Here is a 19,432-nt window from a genome sequence, read left to right as displayed (position 1 = left end):
CTTTTTTCCCTATCCTCAGAGGTTACCAAGAACACTATTTCTCCTTCCTACTTGTAACAGCCTTTTATATACTTGAAAACTATTATCATGTTCCCCTGCCCCCCTATATTCTCTTCCCCAGACTAAACAAAACAAACCTAGTTTTTTCAATCTTCCCTCATAGGTCACGTTTTCTAGACCTTTAATCATTTTTGTTGCTCTTCTCTGGACTTTCTCCAATTTTTCCACATCTTTCTAAAATGTGGTGCCCAGAACTGGACACAATACTCCAGCTGAGGCCTAATCAGCATGGAGTAGAGGGGAAGAATTACTTCATGTGTCTTGCTTACAACATTCTTGCTAATACATCCCACAATGTTATTTGCCATTTTTGAAACAGTGTTACACTGTTGAATTAGATTGTGATCCACTATGACCCCCAGACTCCTTTCTGCAGTACTCCTTCCTAGACAGTCATTTCCCATTTTCTATGTGCACAACTGATTTTTGCTTCCTAACTGGAGTATTCTGCATTTCTCCTTATTGAAATTTATTCTATTTACTTCAGACCATTTCTGAATTTTAATCCTATCCGCCAAAGCACTTGCAACCCCTCAGCACTTGGAATTGTCACAAACTTTATAAGTGTACTCTCTATGCCATTATCTAAACCATTGATGAGGGTATTGAACAGAACCAGGCCCCAAACTGATCCCTATAGGACCCCACTTGATATGCCCCTTCCAGCTTGTCTGTCTACTCTCTGGGAATGGTTTTCCAACCAGTTATGCAGCCATCATATAGTAGCTCCATCTAGGTTGTATTTCTCTAGTTTGTTTATGAGAAGATCATGCAAGACAGTATCAAAAGCCTTACTAAAGTCAAACTATACCACATCTAGCACTTCACCCTATCCAAAACACTTGTTACCCTGTGAAAGAAAGCTATTAGCTTGATTTCAAATGATTTGTTCTTGACAAATCCATGCTGACTCTTACTTATCATATTATTACCTTCTACGTGTCTGCAAACTGATTGCTTAATTATTTGCTCCATTATCTTTCCAGGTATTGAAGTTAAGCTGACTGGTCTGTAATTGCCTAGACTGTTCTGTCTTCTATGACTTTTCAAAGATAATTTTTAACTCATTCTTCCCCATTTTAGCCTCTGATCCTACCTCATTTTCACTGGCAATCACTATGTTAAATGTCCAACCACTACTAATTTTTTGGGTGAAAACCGAAACAAATTCCTTTAGCAAGTCTACCATTTCCACATTTTCTGTTATTGGTTTTCTCCCCATATTGCATAATGGGCCTATCCTGTCCTTGTCCTTGTCCTCTTGCTTTTAATGTATTTGTAGAATGTTTTCTTGTTACCCTTTATGTCTCTATCTAGGTTAATCTCATTTTGTGCCTTGCTGTTTCTAATGTTGTCTCTGTATGCTTTTGTTATTTGTTTATATTCATCTTTTGTAATTTGACATAGTTTCCACTTTTTGTAGGACTCTTTTTTGAATTTCAAATCATTGAAGATCTCCTGGTTAAGTCAGGATGGTCTCTCATCTTACTTCCTGTCATAGCATTCCCTCTCAGATCTGAACCTTAGAGTTCAGAAAATGAGATACTAGCTGTCATAAACAGATAGCTAAGGGTTAACGTCTCTTTCACCTGGAAAGAAGTATCTGAAGCACCTGACCAGAGGACCAATCAGAAAACAGGATTTTTTCAACTCTGGGTGGAGGGAAGTTTGTGTGTGAGTTCTTTGTTCTTGGTCTTCTGCCTGTGTGCTCTCTTAGCTATGAGAGAATTTCTATTTCCTGCTTTCTAATCTTCTGTTTCCAAGTTGTGAGTACAGAGTTCATAAAAACAATAAGGGTTATTGTTTTTTTTCTTTTGTATTTACCTGTTTATAGGTGCTGGAGTGCTTTGAATTGTATTCTTTTTTAATAAGGCTGTTTATTCATATTTCTTTTAAGCAAATGACCCTGTATGTGTCACCTTAATACAGAGAGACCAGTTTTATGTATTTTTCTTTCTTTTTATATAAAGCTTTCTTTTAAAGACCTGTTGGAGTTTTTCTTTAGTGGGGAACTCCAGGAAATTGAGTCTGTACTCACCAGGGAATTGGTGGGAGGAAGAAGTCAGGGGGAAATCTGTGTGTGTTAGATTTACTAGCCTGACTTTGCATTCGCTCTGGATGATGGGGAAGAGAGATTAACTCTTGGTAATTCTGTTCTCCAGGACTGGGAACGGGGAGGGTGGAGTCCCTCTGTTTAGATTCACGGAGTTTGCTTCTGTGTATTTCTCCAGGAACACCTGGAGGGGGGAAGGGAAAAGGTTTATTTCCCTTTGTTGTGAGACTCAAGGGATTTGGGTCTTGGGGTCCCCAGGGCAGGTTTTTTGGGGGGACCAGAGTGCCCCAAAACACTCTAATTTTTTGGGTGGTGGCAGCTTTACCAGGTCCAAGCTGGTAACTAAGCTTGGAGGTTTTCATGCTGACTCCTATATTTTGGATGCTAAGGTCCAAATCTGGGACTAGGGTTATGATACTAGCACCTGAATCCTCTAAGCTTAATTACCAGCTTAGATCCGATAGCACTGCCACCACCCAAAAATATAGTGTTTTGGGGCACTCTGGCCTCCCTAACCTTCCCTGGGGACCCCAAGAACCCAGATCCCTTGGGTTCTTAAAACAAGGAGAAATAAACCATTCCCCCATCTTTCCCCCTCCCAGAATTTCCCTCCATGGGCTATCCTGAGAGATACTGATCCAACCTCTTAAATCACCATACAGAGAAGCATCTCCCTTCCCTTCCACAAAGAGGCAAACAGATTCAAGGAAAACAGAGAGAGATTCTATCTCTACCCCCTCCCGTCTCCCCCACCCGTCCTGGTGAGTTATCCCAATCCCCTGGAATAAAACAAGGGAAACAAGAAAAAAAATCAATCAGGTTCTCTAAAAAGAAATCTTTTAATAAAAGAAAGGAAAAAGTAAAGAATTATCTCTGTAAATTCAAGATGTAAATATTACAGGGTCCTATAGCTTACAGACACCAGAAAGAGACTTTCCCCCCAGTACCAATACCAATCAAAATATTCCCAGCAACTACACATATAAAAGTTAACCAGCCAGATCCACAATTGCAAATAGAGTAAAACAATCAAAAAGCCTAAACTGCCTGTTTTTACTTACTATTTGAAAAGAAACTTAGAGAGCCTGTAGTAATGTCTGGTCTCTCTCAGACCCTCCGAGAGAAGAATACACAACGGACAAAGAACACACACAAAAGCTTCCCTCCACCCAAATTTAAAAGTATCTCGTCTTCTGATTGGTCTTCTGGTCAGGTGTCCAGTTCCCTGCTTGTAACCCTTTACAAGTAGAAGAGACATTAACCCTTAACAATCTGTTTATGACACTTCCTATCTTTCCTACTCAATGGGATAGTTTGCTCTTGTGCCCTTCGTAATGTCCCTTTGAAAAACTGTCGACTCTCTTGAGCTGTTTTTCCCCATAGACTTGCTTCCCTGGGATCTTACTACAGACTTCCTGAATTTGCTAAAGTTGGCCTTCTTGAAATCCATTATCTTTATTGTTTTGTTTTCTCTCCTACCATTTCTTAGAATCATGTATCCTATCATTTCATGATCACTTTCACCCTAGCTGCCTTCCACTTTCAATTTCTCAACCAGTTCCTCCCTATTTGTCAAGATCAAATCTAGAACAGCCTATCCCCTGGAGGCTTTCTCCACATTCATGTGTTCTGTTTTAACATATTAGAAGGCAGGGAAGTCTTATTGCTGCAAGTTACATTAAGTCTGCAATATCAAAACCAAAGCCAGGGCAGAAGTTTGCAGGAATTCCTGATGTAACTGTCTATGATTTGAATGGCCATAGGGCCAGGATATAATACCCAGTACACAAAAGCACTCTGTGATACTAAGCACTTTACTACAGATGTTCTCAGGCTGGGAGAGTCTTGCTGTTATATATAATTTTTCAAGTTCCCTGGTGCAATAACCTGCAAACTGTATTGTTTTCAAAAAGTGCAGATGTGGTAGATGTACAATTTAGCCTTTTGTACACATTTTATTGTGTAAGGTTGAAAAGAATCATAGAATATCATCTAGTCCAGCCCCCTACTTAAAGCAGGACTGATCCCCAGACAGATTTTTACCCCATTTTCCTAAATAGCCCCCTCAAGGATTGAGCTCACAACCCTGGGTTTAGCAGGCCAATGCGCAACCCACTGAGCTATCCTTCCCCCCAAAATAAAGGTCATCAAGTCTAGTCCCCTGCCTTCAGTGGACAGTACAAGTACTTATTTTGTCCCAAATCTCTAAGTGGCCCCCTCAAGGATTGAGCTCATATCCCTGGGTTTAGCAGGCCAAATGCTTAAACCACTGAGCTATCCCTTGTAGAATGAATAGATATATAATGTTGCCTTTTTCAAAGTAAGATTGTATCACCATATATAACTTTTTTACAGCTCTTCTTGTTCAGTTGTGACACAGCAATCGTTAGGCTATCCTCTTTCTAAGTGCACTGCAGCTTGTCCCAATGGATTTGCCTTGCAGCAGACTGACTAGAGTTCTGCTGGAATAATAAAAAAGGAAAAGCATACAACTTTTACTCTAAACAGCCTCTCTCTGTCTGCAGTTTCTTTGAACCTTAGTAGATGCTTCTGGTCTTGATTATGAGGCTCTTTAAGTCATGTTGAATCCCTAGTAATATGCTCAAAATTAGTAATGGGAAAATAGGATGTGTGTTGACTGTATAGAAGTGCAATACAAGTCTGCTTCCAAAATGTAAATCTTTTATCATGGGAGACAAGATGGGTGAGGTAATACCTTTTATTGAACCAACTTCAGTTGGTGAGAGAGACAAACTTTTGAGACACACAGAGCTCAACATTGCATAGAATCTTTTATCATAGCAGTTTACTAATCCATATAATGCCGAAATCCATTGAGGGCAATAGCAAAACCCTAAGGAACAACCATGATGTCCTAACTCCCACTGAGTAGAATCTTACTTGACAAGTAACCCCATTAATTTATCGGACTACTGGTGCCTCATTCAATGTGAATAAATTGTTCAGAATCTGGCCTTTAGATTGTAAATTCTTTGGGACAGGGACTATGTGTGTACAGCTCCAATTCCGGACTGGGCTCCTAGGCACTTCCACAATACAAATAATTAATACCATTCATTTAAACAAGAGTTGGATTTGTACTATAACATTCTGTATACATACTAACTTTTACATATGTACAAACTGGTCTGTAATTTGATAACAGCTGGGTATCAGTGACAGACTGAAATCAAAATATTCTGTGGAAACTGTCAAATAGGCACAATATGATAAGCCACTGCTTTGGGGAAAGCTCTTGACAGTAATCCTCAATTTCTTTGGCGTGCTCACAGGTCAGAGGACACTCAGATACTACAGTGATGAGCACAGTTTAAGAATAGAATAAGTAAGGCAATACTCACCTCTACTTGCTGACAAAAAAATTATTTTCAACCTGTTTTGCACTTGATTTATCTGAAAAGTTGCTTCCTTCATATTTTTTTTCCTACCTCAGCTCTTTCTTGTGGTCAGGGAGGGATTTATGGAGACTGCCATTACAGCATGAATTGATCTCCATTATATGTTTAACATTCTAAGGGTCTGATGCTGCAAATAACTTTTAAAGATGTCCACATTTAAATGTTTGCAGTATCAGGCCCTTACTGGAGAGCAGCTATTTGAAATTTTCAAATGGTTAAAATACCATTTGGTTATCCCATTTTATGAAGAAAGTGCTCACAGAATATGTTTACAGCACAGGCCAGGTCCATTACACCTGAGGCAGACAAAACTCCCAATGAATGAAATGAGAGTTTTGTTTATGTAAGATTCTCTGTTGTTATTCTATGCTTCAGTAGTAAATGGTCACAGAAGTACAGAAATAACTGGGAATGTTTGCCTTTCAGCGTTATTCATCTTGCAATTCAATATACAGAGATCAGCAACTGAATAAAAGCATTTAAAATACAGGGCCTGCTTCCAATCTCACTCATACTGGTGTAAATCAAGAATAATTCCACTGAAGGAATGGACTGTAAAACTGGTGTAAGTAAAATCAGAATCAGGACTATATACTACACCTCTACCTCAATATAACACTGTCCTCGGGAGCCAAAAAATTTTACCGTGTTATAGGTGAAACCGTGTTATATCGAACTTGCTTTGATCCGCCGGAATGTGCAGCCCCCTCCTTTCTCTCCCACCCCCCTCGAGCACTGCTTTATCGTGTTATATCCGAATTCGTGTTCTATCGGGTCGCATTATATTGAGGTAGAGGTGTATAACCTTACATTTGCATGGAATGTATTGTTAAAGATGTTTATGGATACCACTATTATAACTATCTTATTTTCTTGCACATTTAATAGATCAAAGGTGTCCAAAATGATCTTCTAACATGACTAAAATAAACAAGTATATTTATTGCCACATAACTTGCAGCAGGATTGATACCCTTGTTGAATCTGAATACAAAAATAGTGATTGATTTTTGTTTTTAGTTTAATAAAAGGAATCAGAAAATACTATAAAACATGCATTCATTTAATTTGACTGACATCTTCAATTTTGGATATATATTCTAACTAATGGAATGAAAATTGCAATACATGAATCAATTATATTTGTTCAGTTATCTGTTTGCAAAGTGAGAATAGCTTAAATTATATATGATCCCACTGTCTATATATCATGGTATCTTAATTGACAACAATACTATCAATAAATTTGTTTTTAATGAAGAGCTTATCAGTATGCATACATAGTTCATTTCTGGTCTATTAGTATTTATAGAAGCAATAGGTTTGTATTCAAGCGTCTTGAAACACAGGCCCCACATTTTTAATTCAGGACAATGGGAAGAATTTGGTTGATGTGTACAAGGATTTACTGAGATAATTAGCAACCCTATTAATATTATATTATTAGTGTATCATAATTATGTTGCTATTAATAGAATTATAGCAGCATATTTTTTATTTAAGAGTTCAGGCTGTATTATCAAAGCCCTTTCATGGCAATGATGGGCACCGGCCCTGCAAACTCTTATGTGTTGACTTGACATTAAGCACACAAGGAATCCCACTGAAATCATGATGAAACGGTGTGTTTGCAGGACTGGGGTCATACTTTTGGGGAGGTTATAGGAAATAGGTTACAAACTTTAATTGGGCTTGGAAATATTTTTCACTATATAAAACACTTTGAGCCTTTTGTTAGTTGTATGGGCTCTGTCTTATAGTCCTTACCTATGGATTAACATTCTGTGTTTGTAAAGAGTAAATTCATTGAAACTTTCTGAATTTCACATTTTGATCTGCATTTTTTCCCCATTTTTGACCAGCTCTATGATTTAGCATGAATAGGTTAATAAAAAAATTAATGTGGTACCTGTCATGGAGTTTATATCCTCTTCTGGCACTAAGAGAGTTCACTTGGAGTGAGAGAGCTTAATTAAGGCACATGGTTGCACCGGGATGGTGGATCAGGCCCACCTGAACATGAACTCCAGCTGAGGGAAGAGCTGTTGGAGAGCATAAATGGAAAGGAAGCCCATATGAGAAGGAGGCCGGAGAGAGAGAGAGGAAGAACTTTTCAGTCCCTCTCTGCTTTGTTAGAGAGTGAAGGAAGGACCTAGAAAGAGGTAGATATGCAATAAGCCCTGGGAGGAACTGTGGGAAAGGGCCTAGGCAGGAAGAAATTCAAGGAGGTAGCAAGGAGACTAAGGAAGTAGACTTACCTGCTCACCACAGGGACCCTGGACTGGAACCCAAAGGTGGTGCAGAAACACCCTGATGCAAGAGAGTGAAGAAATGTGAAGTGAAAGCCCTGAGAAGTGTTTCTCTGCCCAAGAATGGAAGGACAACCCTGCAGAGCCCAGGAAGGCATGAAGAGTCTGCGGAGGAGAGAGCCAGGGTAGAGTGAAGAGTTAGCTTCATTTGAGTTTAGTTTATTGGACTGTTTGGTTACCCCAAAATTGGTGGGACCAAATGTGACCTGGAGTTACTTCAAATTTATATTTGGACAGCTAAGAGCTGAATTTGATGCAGAAGGATTTGCACTCAGAAAAATTTCGTGACCCAAAGCAAATTTTAAACTAGGGGAAGAAGGCACAGAATAGACAAGAATAGGCCAACCAAAGCAGTTTGGACTTACAGTGTGCCCTAAAGACAGGCTGTAAGAGATTCTGATGAACTTCCTATTATAGAATCTAATCCAGTGCCCATTGAAGTCTTTGGAAAGACTCCCATTAACTTCAACGGGCTTTGGATCAGGTATAGTCTGTTAAAAGCCAAGAGCTCTTTACTGAGCAACCTCATCCTCTCAGTGCTGCTAAAAGAAACTGTAGATCAAGAATAGACCCATCTTGGTTAAATGGTGGTTTCAGTTAGGATCGTAAGGTGAGCAGTGTTTGCTCAAATACTTCCTAGTTAGATTATTAAGGAATCATTCATCTACTATTATTATGATTTTCCTTTATGTACAAAAAGAAACTAGAAGAGAAATATATTTACTTATGATGTGGGCAAAGAACACTCGACAATTTGAAATAATTTTAAAATAGATGGGATACTGTATAGTGAGAGTGACTGTTCTTTTAACTAACCTCTAACAAGGAATCATGGCAGGTGATGGGTTTCATTTACTTTTTGTAGATTTTCCTCTGTGTGTGTGTAGTGCCATGCAGTTTGGAAAATCAGCTTCTGCACATGCACAAACAGTTTTAGAAGGATACAGTGATGCACAGTGTGTTGTGGAGGACAGGACTGAGTCCCTAGTGTGTAGGCACATCTGTTGCATTGACATGACAGACTATCATGTCTCCAAAGTATCCTTTGGCTTCTATTGGTACAGTGATCTGGGAACTAAGAAGGAGCAACATAATCAAGCATAACAGATGTGCATGATTCATTGCAGTCTACTGAGTAACTAATACCCTTTTTGGAAATTAGTAGGCAGACCAGAATAGATATTTACCTGATAAACTATAATACCGTCAGTGAATTGAGTATATAATGCATATTGCTAAAATAAACCCTAAATATTTCCCCAGTCCTATGGCTATGGCTACATGTTAGTTTCCATTCACTTCCAGTTTGAACTCTCTCTCTCTCTCTCTCTCTCTCTCTCTCTCTCTCTCTCTCTCTATATATATATATACACAAATGGTTGCTAAATCAATGAAATATATATAAATCAAGATCTTAGTAGGATTCGAAAAGAAATTGGACATTACAGATAACAAAATATTCAGAATTACATAAAAAAGATCATTGGAAGGTATATATATATTCTCATGCTTCATGCCACAAGGCTAATTAATGGAGTGTAGGAAGGAACTTTCTTGGCCTAGGGTATATGTAGAATCATCCTGTCCATATCCTTCTTCCCTGGCCATGCCCTTTACAATGGATGCAGAGAGGATGCACTGTACTGGCTCTACATCATCAGAAGATCCTCCATATGCTGGATCTTTTTTTCCCCACCCAGAATCCGCACTGTAGCAGAGAATTGGCCCTTGATACTCAAGTCTTACTTTACTTTGCTGTTCTTAGGTTCTTCCATCACATATAAAATATGATGCGTCAGATTCATTCCTGGTGTAGATCTATTAATTTCAGTGGAGGGGCAGGTTGAATTTAGCCCAGTATGACTCAGTAATCTCACATTCCAAAGCAAACCAGGATAAACTAAATATCTTTTCCCACAAAAGTTGTAGCTCTTTGGGATTTGGGAGGTTCTCTCTGCAAGCCTTCTCAGAAAACCTTCCCTAGCCAAGGACACAATTTCTTGAACCTCACAGACTTTTCATTCCCCTCTGGCTTCCGTCTGCAAGGAGAACTCTAGCCCTAAGTAACTGGGAATACCTGGAAGACTCCTGTTGATGTCATGGATTTTATTGCTCATACAATATACTCTTTTCATTACTGTGAGGAGATTGAATGAACTATAATGATAGTTATCGGTCTGCAGGAGATTACACACCTTGTGCTTACAAAACAGCCATCAAAAATTATTTTAAATCGTTACTGGTATTTATGGTACTTCAAGCCAAAATTCATAGAGAACAGTTTTTAATAAAATTAATTATGAAATACTTATCCATCACCATGAAATTGCAGTGTGCACATTCAGCAAGGAGAATTAACATTTTATTTATTTATGTTTGTCTCTTTTTTCCCCCTCCATCTTAAAGAGAAATCACAAGAAAGGTTGAGTGGCATGTTTGTTTATGAAATTGGCCAGAAAGCATTGTTCTCAATTTGATTTGCAATGGCTAATGAGTCACATAATTTTTAATCGTAGATTTTCAGGCTTGACACAATTGACAAGCACATCCTGCATGTGTTCTATTCTGCATGGCATAATGTAAGCTGTTGTGTATGCTAACAAGAAAACAAAGGCAATGTGAAAAAGATCAATGTACCATGAGAGAATAAGACTTCTTTGGCAAACAAGCTGTGGTGTAAATATCTTTTAGTTTCAGGATTACCACAGTGAGTTTTTATACAAATTGAAAGATTTTCTTTAACTTAGAACACAGAGGAGATGGAGAGGGTGAGAGAGGAATTAAATCAGTCCTCCTGTATTAGTTAATTGAATGCTAGCAATCGTCTGAGGTACAGAAAACATAAGATCCTAAAATCCTATGTTCCTTCAGGATGATTTTTAAGACACTCTAGATGGTACATCAGGAAATATTATAAGAAAATGCAATAAAATTTATTTTCCCTCATCAGCCTACCAAGAGATTTTTTTTTCAATTATAATATAGAGCCAGATGTTCAGAAGTTCCACAAATTTCCACTCACAGGGCCATATTCTCAACCCTATTTAACTCCAATTGCACTCTAAAGATGATGGAAATCTACCCTAACAGGGTATCTAAGGATTCCTCCCATCTACGGTTGTTGAGGACTGGAGGAGATGCAGCTTGATCCTTGCTCCCCAGGTGACTGCTCTAACCTGGAGTTGCCCCCAGGATTGTAGGAGAGCAAAAGTTCCATAAACCCACATTTCTTCATCCTCCCTCCCCTACCTTCCAGTGGGCCATTGGCAGTTATATTTTGCCCAGGAGCCCCTTCTGCTCTAGGAACTCCTAATAAGTGACCCCTGTAATCACCACTCAAAGAACCTGGGTTTCTTTTGGATTCTGGAGGACCAGCAGAATTTGGGGGCAATACCACTGCCATTTCATGGAGGGTGCAAACCCTCTACCTTCTTGCTTATGTAGCTTTTGGTAAAGAGTCATCAAGAGGAGTCTCACAGTCCTGCCACCCCAACACTCACATATCCAAAGGATATCCATGCAGGAAGGTTCATCTGTGCAGGAGACACTCTGCACCTATATGATTTGCATCAGCTCATGGCCCAGAAAGGAGTGGTGTAACAGGGGCCAGAGACTCCTTATTTATAATCCTGGATCTGTCCCTGTCAAGTCAATTATCTTCTCTGCCTCAGTAAAATGGGGATTATAATGCTTACTTACGTACATCACCTCGGTACCTTGTGGATTAGATAGTTAATACCAGCAAAGCACGTTGAAGAAGAAAAATGCTATCAGTATACAGAGTAAATGAATAAGTATATATTAGTATTCCCTGGACAACATCTTGAATGATCATCGAGTTATGAAGTCAGATTTCTTTCTAATTTATCCGTTAACACAAGACATACAAGAAGTCATTTTGGTCTGGAAAATGATCTTTGTCTCTATTGTCCCAACCACTCAGATCCAGTGTAAGTGAAATTGATGGTATGTGTTTCCCCTAGCACTCACTCAAAATGCCATTGACATGTGTTGGTAAAACTTCTATAACTTTTCTAGGTATTTAATTTTACTTATTCATTTTCAGCTGAGAACAGAGAAGGAGGGAGTGAGAATCTACTTCTGTGGGTGAATAGCAAAGATCTGGGTAAGAGAAATGTTTGAGAGGAAAAACAGGCCTATAAAGTTTTTTGCTTTTGATTTAGCTTTGAAAGTTACTTAGTATTGGAATATCAACTTGCTTTGCATTTTAATCTCCATAAATCCCATCAGGATGTGATAAATGCTGCCAAGTGGTATCAGAAACTTGCTTCTCTGCTGCCACTATTTCTGACATGACAGCGGAAGAAGAGGTGCGGGTTTCTGGCCACCTTTATCGAAAGAGACCACAGGCAGATGTAATTTGTAAAAATTGAAAACTAAAGTATATTTATAATACCCAGCCAGCGACCTTTATACAACATAATAAAAGGGGCACTGACTGCAGTATGTGACAATAAAAAGATAGGGCATTTTTTGTTGTTGTTTTTACAGGTAGCCTAATGGAAATAGATCCTGATTATTTTTGACACATGTTAATGGTGCTTGTCACATTCTCTGTATTTTCATCATGACATGCATGATTTTTGATGACATGTGTCACCTTTTGTATATTTCTTAAATATATGTCGTTTGCTAAAAATATACAAGATATTGGCAAAGTATGCATACCAACAATTGCATAAAAGCATCTCATAACAGCAAGTGCAACAGTGATTGGCAGGAGGCAGGTACGGTTTATTTTTTAAACTGCCAGTAAGTTACAAAACAATTTTTCCCCCAAACCCTTTTTCAAAAAAGGTAGTGGTTAAAGGTTTTCTTTGGGGGTGAGGGGATGATACCAGGGAGAGAAAGAGATAGCTGGAGTTTTTCTGGCAGATATTTGCCTTTTCCTGCTGTGGAAAAGCTGTAAAATGCTGATACAGTAATGTGGTAGTCATTGATTTATATGGTTTGGCAAAAGCTAGGCCAGCTCCTCTGAGGAGGAAAAGGAACAGGAGAGACACATTTCAGTCTGGCATTGAGAAATGGCTGCTCAGCATTCGGGATGTGACCTTCCGCCATTTGAAGTGTATGGTTGATATTATTCTTACTCTGGGAGAAGCAGTTGGGGATTACTGGATGTTTTAATATCCCACAATGCACATTAAAACTGGGACACCTGGAGAAATGGCAGGTGACCCCTTTTGGATCAGAATGGATGACTCACTTTGACTGCTGTTATCTTAAAAATGCCTCTCAACAAATGTAACTGTACTGTATACCTTGTACTGTATATATGTACATATAACTATAGGGACACATTGTCCAAGTAAGGTCCCATTCACTGGCTTTGTACTGATTTTTGTTGTTGTTACAATCACTTTCTTGACATTGAACTACAAGCAAGGCCTCAGATACAGAGACTAACCCCAGCATCAGATTACTGTCCAAACTCCCCCAAAGTTTAGAGGAATTTGGTGCTCCAGTTTGGTCCATTGTAGAAAGAGATCTGAAAAATGAAGGTGGTATCAAGACCCAATCTTTCCCAAAGTTTAGGTCCATTATTTCACTTAGCACCCACTGTTGGTACCTGGCACTGTACAGCTCACTGCAGTCACCAGTCAGTGGTGAGTGAGCCCAGTTGCTGGTATTTCTAGGCCAACTGAGTCTCGGTAGATTCCAGACACTATTTCCAGTTCTGAACTCTTACGGCACATGCCTCGGCTCAGCCTTCCTGTCTGATGCCTTTCATGAGGCACTGTCACCCTAGACCTTGAAACCAATGTCTGAGACCTCCCTATGTCTCCCTCCCTCTGTTGCTTATATACATTCCCCCAGAGCTCCACCGAGGCTGTGGTCACCCTGGCATTCTAGTTTAACTCTGTCAAGTGCAATGTGGTAAGAAAGCAAGGAAAACAAGATTAGCAAAGGAATATCTTAACCAAGGTGATTTTACTCTTAAAGCACCTGAGTTATAGATCTTTTAAAATAACAAAAGTCCTGAGATGCACCCTCACCTCATCTGATCTCACCCTTCCTATCAGTCTGAGATTCATTAGCATTTCAAGTTAGGCAGAGTCCCTCCTTACCTCTTTCTCCTGAGGGTCCTTCTTACATGTTGTGATGGGTATCGCATGCTCAGAGTAGCACCTCGCTCTCAAGTAGACTCTCTGGTCCCTGTGCCAGGTGCTCAGCTGAGACTCTCCAGCCCTCTTCTCTACCTGCTTTTGTCATTTTTGCTCCACCTGCAGGCCCTTGTGTAGGAAAAGTATGGTTCCATGAGAACAGGCCAGCAGGCAGAGGCAATCAATGTCGATGGTCCAAGATTGCCATCTGGTCCTTCAACAAGGTATCAAACACCTGTCCTCAGCAGGGCAACTGTCTGTAACAATAGGTAGAACAATAGGTTGTCTTTGGGCATGTCCAGGCTTGTGTTCAATACATAGTACACAATGGAGTTCATGGTTTGATATTGACATATCCCACTCTGTCACCCCCATCTCCAGCTTTAAGCCTTGGAGGAACACTGACAGTTTGTATGAGAAATAAATTTTGCGGAAAATATATACAGAATGAGTGTAATTTTCAGTCACAAATAAGCACATATTTGACTAGTGAAAATCTCTATGAAAAGCAGAGCTTAGTATTCAGTTGATACATTTCTGCTTTTCTTTACTGAGTGTATGGTATTATCCTTTTGTTTAACTGTCTGAATATAGAATCTGCAGGAAATTCTGATACATTGGGATGGGGAATCCACTTCAGATAAAAATAAGAATTTCTCTGAACCACTGCCTAAAACATAAGTTGAACTCCAGCAGAATGCTGTGTCATGCAGAAAGTCGAGATAATATGTTAGTACTCGTTACCTTTTATTTTAGGGTTTGGTTGTACTCTGGGTTATAGCCAGGATTGGAATGGAATGTACCAATAGTAAAATAGCAAAGTTGAATGGTCAAGAGTGCGGACAAATGCTGTGAATCTAATGGATAAAAGGATCAATCTTTCCAAGTAACTGAACTATAAAGATTAGATGGAATGACAATATTTGCTATGTTAATAGAAGCAAAGGTATACTTTACAAGATAGTAAATTCTAGCCATACAAACACGATTTCTCTTTATGGAAAAGTACTATAGAATTTAGTAGCATATGAAAATCTTTCTGTAGAGTTTTTTTTATCAGGGATAAATATACTATTACTTCCTCAAAGCTGGTTTTAAAAGTCTGTAGGTTTTTAGAGTGATTTCTACAGAGCCTTTTTTCTTCTGTTCCTTTTCTGGTCCAAATTCAGCAAAGCGATGAAGTCCATGCTTCACTTCAAGCCTATGAGTAATCCCATCCCTATTCAGCAAAGCACTTTAAACAGCAGCTTAAATACTTTGACAAATAGGGATAGGATTATTCACATGTAAGTATTTTGCTGAAATAGAGCCTAAATTTTGTAGGACATTTTCATAAAACTTATGACAAAAGCATGATGATTTATTTTAATTTGATTGGAAGCACGTAGCTATTGTAGTTCTTCACATACACTTCACCTATAATACGCATTTATTTCTTGTATATTGAAAAGTTGCAGTTCTAGTGTACAGTAGTGTGAAATCTACAAGTTTTTGAATAGAGGAGGTTTTAATACTTATTTTAAATACCTCAAAAATATTATTTTGATATAGAGAACACATACAAGATAAATAGTTAGATCCTACATTTAATATTCTGAGTGTATGTTGTAATGCATACACGTCTCCTTGTAAAATGAAACAAAACGGTTGTGCATGTAGAGTAAATGGCTGGATGACTGAAGGGAGCTAGCAGAAGTCATAGTATATTAGCCTTACAAATGAAAAAGAAATTTTATAATGAGTGAAACTGGAAAGGATCTATCAATTTGGTTGTTTGACAGGAAACAAGAACTCTGAAATTTACTTTGCTTCCTCCCAACGAGTGTAGGTCATGTAAGAAATTCATTTTGAGGGGATTCAGAAAGCTCCCATTAATTATAGTCATGCTTATAAAATATATGATGCTTATAAAACAGAAATGTTTCTAGGGGGAAAGGTGCTCGTTTCATTGTTATGGAGTTTAGTGATATATAACTGAGGCTTTTAAAGACAGAACTGTATTAGTAGGATGGAACAGGAGGTGCACAGACCTCATAGCAGTGCTTGGAGACACTACACGTGTGCAGTTTAAGAAGAAAGATAAAGCTCTTGATTCTGCTGTGTGATGGAGCTTTGCTCGGTGCACCAGGGAGTCCTCTCATGAAGCCACCTCAAAGTCTTTTGTTGTTAGGGCCTTCCCACCTGCAGTGTGACCTGATGCTTCTGAGTAGAACTATGTGAATAGCTGAGTTTTCAGTTCATCATTTGCAATGTTGTAGCCATGTTGGTCCCAGGATATCAGAAAGACAAGGCAGGGAAGGTTATATATTTCATTGGACCAAAGTCTAGTGACTGCAGAAGTGTTAACAGGACACTTCACCTTGAATGGTGTCTTATAATATGTGTTAACTACTTGTGTTAAACAATCTGTTCCACCTTGTATTCAGCTGTGACACTCTAAGGCCATGTCAACTCTAGCGAACTTACCACTGAGCAGCTGAGTGACATAATTTTTGCCTAAATAAGTGGTAGTGTAGACATGGCATTAATACCTTTCCCAGACCTGAAGAAGAGCTCTGTGTAGCTTGTATCTCTCACCAACAGAAGTTGGTCCAACAAAAGATATTACCTCACCCCACTTGTCTATTTTTCAGTTCACTGGAAGGTCTGTACATTTGAAAAAGAAATTTGTTTTGCGTCAACCCAAAAATGGATTCTTTGATAAATCAAAAAGTCAGAAGAAAGTTTCAGGTTGAACAATATGTTCAGTTCCACTTGAAATGAAACGTTTTGTTTCCAGGCATTTTAATTGTTGGTTTTTTTTAAATAAAAGCAAAGCAAACTTGGAAACAATGGGCTAGCTTAAAAAAAAACAGTGGAGGAGAGAGTGTGCCCCCATTATGCCAATGGCTGAGGCATTCAATTGGGATGGACTGGAAAGACCCTTAAACCCAGATCTTTCCCATCCTCAGATGAGTTCACAAAGTTATTGTGTGTTCTCTGGTGGTGTTTTTTTCCTATTGGAACTGTTCCACTCTGTATAGATAATTGAACATGCATTGGCTCAGAGTGTGAGAATGACTCTATAGCCTGTTTGTTAGGGTACTCACCTGGGTTCCAGTTCCAGTGAACGGATAAGTTAATAATATGGTAAGAAAGATTTTTTGCAGCATGTTTGAGCAGTACACTGGATTATGTTACTACAGAACTGACTAGGGATTACACAGCTCAGGTCCTGGTTCTTCTCTCATTTGCACCAGTGTAAATCAGGTGTAACGCCACTGGAAACAGTGGACATATTCAGCTGTATAACTGGCATAACAGGCAAAATAAGGCCCTGAGTCGTCTTGAATTAATATGCAGGTTTGGTCTGAACGACCATGTTGCTTAGGCCAACAGCTTTGAACAAAGTGTTGCTTTAAAAAAAAAAAAGCATGCAAGCATTCACACTTTAAAAATAGATACAAATATATAGGTACTGTATGTGAAAGGTAAGTTTATATTATAGAGCCATTAACACCGACTAGAAAATAAATTATTTTTAAAGTTCAAATATTGAGCTCTAGAAGAAAATCAAAAGTGCTTTCCTGCTGTTCTTTTCAATATTCACTTCATGTTTTATTCTGAAGTTAGATTCATCCACACTCTAAAATGTACTCTACTTTTATCTTAAGTATTGCTATATCCAAAGGAACAAAGAATGTTTCTTATCAGCGTCTTCCTGCTGGACTTCCTAATGCATTTGATTTCCAGCTATTAACCCAGGAGACCTATGTTCACAATCACTTTGTGGTTCTTTAGACCCTACAGGTTTAGTGGTTTATAGACATTCTTATAAAGATTATTACTTTATTTTGTACTGAACAATGTTTGCCAATATCCTCTTGGCTTGTAGCTGAAGGATGACTAGAAAATCAACCAGCCAAACCACTGGAGATCTAAATATTTCTCTTGCACTGCTATTTGCTTTCAATAAAACCCCGGAAACATGAACTTTCAACAGCATCTTACACTGTTTTAAGTGGGAAATATCATAGTGTCATCACACTCCAGCCAAAAATAGTTAGATGAGCCTGTTCAAGGCTTCTTGTAAAAATAAATATCAGACTCATCACAAAATCATACTGAAAACTGATTTACAAATAAAGGTCTCTTTGCAGTCAGTGGGCCACATTCTGTTCTTACTTATACCTGAATAAATCAGGAGTAACTCCACTGAATTTAATAGCCATGTTGGAGTAAAACTGACATATGTGAGATCAGAATTTGGCCATAGTGGGAGAAGGAATAAGGCCATTGCAATAGATAGGCTTTGCTAGAATATACTACACAGAAATGCTACAAATAAGAATATATACCCAATTCTCAGCTACTACCTAAAATGTCCAAATACAGATATTAACTTACTAATAAAAAGGAATAACTACTTGTAATATTCTGGGTTTTTTTTAATAACGTGCTTTAAAGATGAAGCTTAGTTATAACAAACTCCCAAACTTCATACCAATATGGCATTTTTTTTTCTTTTGATTAGTAATTATCTTAATTTTCTTAGCAGAAGTCCATACCCTCCATCACAGGCATTTTGATCAAATTTGCATTACCTGATTTTATTCAAAATCATAAGTCATGTGTTAACTGTTTTTCTCCTGATGTGATTACAGATATATTTTTCCTGCCATTTACATTTATGAGATTTATGGGACTAACTCTTTTAACATGAATAGAAATAAGGCATTTAAGGACCTGATTGAGGAAAGGACACTTATTCAGATAAGCACTTAAACATGTGTTTAGGTCCCATTGAAGTCACAGGCTTACAGGTAAGCACAAGCTTAAATACTTTCCTGAACAGAGACTAAACATGGTGAATTACTTACCTATATCAGGAGCTACCAGGCCTATTCAGCAAAGCACTTAAGCATGTGCTTTACCTTAAAAACAATCTTAAATGCCATTGACTTCAGTGAGAGTTGAGCATGCACTTAAAGTTAAGCAACCGTTTACATGCTTTCCTGGACAAGGATTCCAAGCCCTCCCCACCCAGAGCAATGGCAAAGTAGATGCCCAACTGCACAATTTATGGGGCTGACACGTTCGACTCCATAGCAAAGTATCCACATTATAATATTCCATAAACTACTAGTATTCTAAAAAGTAGGGAAAGTCCCATCTATAACAAGCAGACTGATTCTAAACATCTTAAAAATAACTTTTCCAGGGCAGGAGTTATCTTTTCTGCAGCTGCCAAAAATGTATCAGTCTAGTCATCAAAATGTATTCTTCTCCATTGTTGCAGGGTGAATTCAATCACAGGCTTGGTTCTGATATTATTCACTAAAACATTTTTTTCCAAAGCATAATCCTCCAGCATAATGCTTTATTACTCATATTTCTAGTATTAAAAAAGAGAGGAAATTTCATTTTACATTAATTGGTTCCTTCTAATCCTAAACTCTAATACCCATGGAGTATGGAAACTCTGTG

Source organism: Gopherus evgoodei, chromosome 7 (assembly GCF_007399415.2).
Source record: "Gopherus evgoodei ecotype Sinaloan lineage chromosome 7, rGopEvg1_v1.p, whole genome shotgun sequence".
Taxonomy (NCBI): Eukaryota; Metazoa; Chordata; order Testudines; family Testudinidae; genus Gopherus; species Gopherus evgoodei.
Note: the sequence above shows the minus strand (reverse complement) of the source record.